Here is a 2,820-nt window from a genome sequence, read left to right on the forward strand (position 1 = left end):
CACAGACACACACACACACACACACACAGACGGACACAGACACACACACACTCACTCACTCACAAAATATTAATCAAAAGGGTAAATCAGATGTCAAAACATAAAGTTAATTTCTATAAGACCTGATAAATACTACAGCATTATAAAGCTTATCAAACTTTCTACACTTCTGACCCCCAAAACATTGACTTAATCTCGCTGGAACATCGTGATACACGGTCATATTAACTACCCAAACTCAAGCACCGCACCTGACTGTCGTAAAAGCTCCGAATCTGATCAGATATTCCCCATTCCCCAGACATTCCCATCTAAACGCGATCTAAAACAGTCTAATAATCGAGTCTGGACGGAGTTCCGCTGATCGGTCAGCTGCTGTCGGTGGGGATCTGGAGACTCCAGCCTTTACGCACGAGATTCCTGTCCAAATACATGTAAATATAACACGTCTTACCTGAAAACGACCAAACCCAGAGTAAAATCAGCGACTGCTGGTGTGTTTTCCATTTCACGGACCCCATTTATCGAGGATTCAGTCATTCCGTCCGGAGCGCATCGCGACTCGGCGGAGATCCGACCCCTGCCTGAAGCTGAAGCTGAAGCTGCTCGAACTCAAGCCCCGCCCTCATTACATATTCACATATAATTACATGCTCAGCCCTGCGTAATCCTGCTGTCCCTCATCATCACGTCCTCTTCTTCATCAGGCTGCGTCTTTGAATTGAGCTCAGTAGTTGCAGAATTCTAGCAGATCTCTTTTTTTTTTATTTTTAATAAAAGTTTTATTTGACAAATATGCAACAACACCTAAACAGCAGAAGCTAAATATGGAAATAATAACGTGGGAATAAATAAATATAAAAAATCAAAGCATTAATAAATAATTAAATACGGTTAAAAATAAAGAAAGAAAATAATAAATGAATGGGGAAAAATACAAAAATTAATTCAAGACTAAATTTAATAAAAAATAAATAGTATTTGTTTTAGGAAGTCATTTATTCCTTTATTTATATTCCTGTTATTAAGTTAATTTTATTATTATTATTATTTTTTTTTTTTTTTTGCAGATTTAGTATTTGTTTTAGGAAGTCATTTATTCCTTTATTTATATTCCTGTTATTAAGTTTATTTTATTATTATTATTATTTTTTTTTTTTTTTTGCAGATTTAGTCCTCCTTAACTGTTGACAGTGAAATGTGTTTTTCCACAAACTCACCACTGGACGCATATTTTGGATAAATAAAATGTATATGAAGAATGAGAATAATTGAAAATATACAATAAATAGTAACATGTATACAATATATATATATATATATAACACAAATGAAAGTTTTTTTTTTTTTTTTAGAAATGTGACCAAAATAGAGCATAGAATAATTCAGATTTATGATTAATATTTGGATTAATATTAATATTATTAAGCATTAAGTGCATATCTTCAAATTTTTTACATGAACTTTCATAGAATTACAGCAAGCGTAAATATCATTAAAATGGGCTTTCACTGACAATATATAAATCATATTTTTCCATTTAATGTGTCCAATTTTTAAGAAAAATATAAGTATAAAATAGATGCTAAACAGAGGTTCCGTTTCTGTTATATTGCCATAAATGCACTTTTCTGAAAGCTGATCAAATATTTGTTGTTTACAAATGCATGCAGGCATATAAATATTGTTTTCCACCTGACACACTTACAGCAAATGTAAATATTATTATTTTTATTAATTGATAAAATTAGCAGTTTATTAAGTCTCTGAATGTAATAGTATCAGATTTCAACATAACTTTAATATAACAGGAGAGTTTTATATTTAACATTTTCAATATAATTTTAGTTAATATGTTAGTATTTTTATTTCTTTTGTCATTTTTATTTTCCTTATGTGTATATAATTGTTATTTCAGTTTCAGTTTGAGTTATTTTAGTACATCACGTTAAACTGAATGAAAATGTGAAATGTTGCTGAAATGAAATAGTTCTAAGTTTAATTTAATTTTTTATTCCATCTAACATTTATTTCATTTAAAATAACAAACATATTTGTATGAATATTTTGAATTGGTTTTTATTTTTATGTTTTGAATTTTTTATAATTTTAGTATTTTTATTATTATTTTTTAAATGTCTATTGTTTTATTGTATTTTTTTACTTCACTTTTAGTTTTAGTTATTTTAGTACATTAAAATGTGAAGATGAAAATGTGAAATGTTGCCTTGGCAACCAGATGGAAACAACAACAACAACAATAATAATAATTATATATATATAATTATTATTATTATTATTGTTGTTGTTGTGTGTTTGTGCTCAGTTGAATCAGTTATTGATTAGTGACGATCACTGATTGATCTTTCTCAGCGCAGTAACACAAGACGTTAAAACTAAATTAAAATAATTAATAATAGAAATGTTTCCTTAACAAATAGCTGAAATAAGGTTTTGACCTTGTTTATTGTATAAAGAGAAAATTATGTGTTTTATATTATAAATATTATATTACAGCATAACCTATCTTATATACTGAGAAAGATCAAATGTATGAGGCCTTACAGCGAATACAGGCAATTCACCCCCAATCCAGAAGGGGGCGCCCGCAGCAATGCAACGCTGTTTGATAACCGGCCGCCAGCAGAAGATGTGTGTGTGTGAGAGTGTGAGTGTGTGTCAGAGTGTGTGAGTGAGTGAGTGTGAGAGTGAATGTCTGTGTGTGTGTGAGTGAGTGTGTGTGAGAGTATGTGTGTGTGAGAGAGAGAGTGTGTGAGAGTGAGTGTGTGTGTGTGTGAGAGAGTGTGTGTGTGTGTGTGT

The 2,820-nt window shown here is 30.7% G+C and overlaps 1 pseudogene; it reads right to left on the reverse strand.

The window, feature by feature from the left end:
- Nucleotides 1–521, reverse strand: part of LOC107661283 (protogenin B-like) — a 25,241-nt pseudogene extending 24,720 nt beyond the window's left edge.
- Nucleotides 522–2,820: the final 2,299 nt, after the last annotated feature.

The sequence above is a fragment of the Sinocyclocheilus anshuiensis genome, unplaced genomic scaffold (genome assembly GCF_001515605.1).
Source record: "Sinocyclocheilus anshuiensis isolate Anshui unplaced genomic scaffold, SAMN03320099.WGS_v1.1 scaffold499, whole genome shotgun sequence".
Classification (NCBI taxonomy): domain Eukaryota; kingdom Metazoa; phylum Chordata; class Actinopteri; order Cypriniformes; family Cyprinidae; genus Sinocyclocheilus; species Sinocyclocheilus anshuiensis.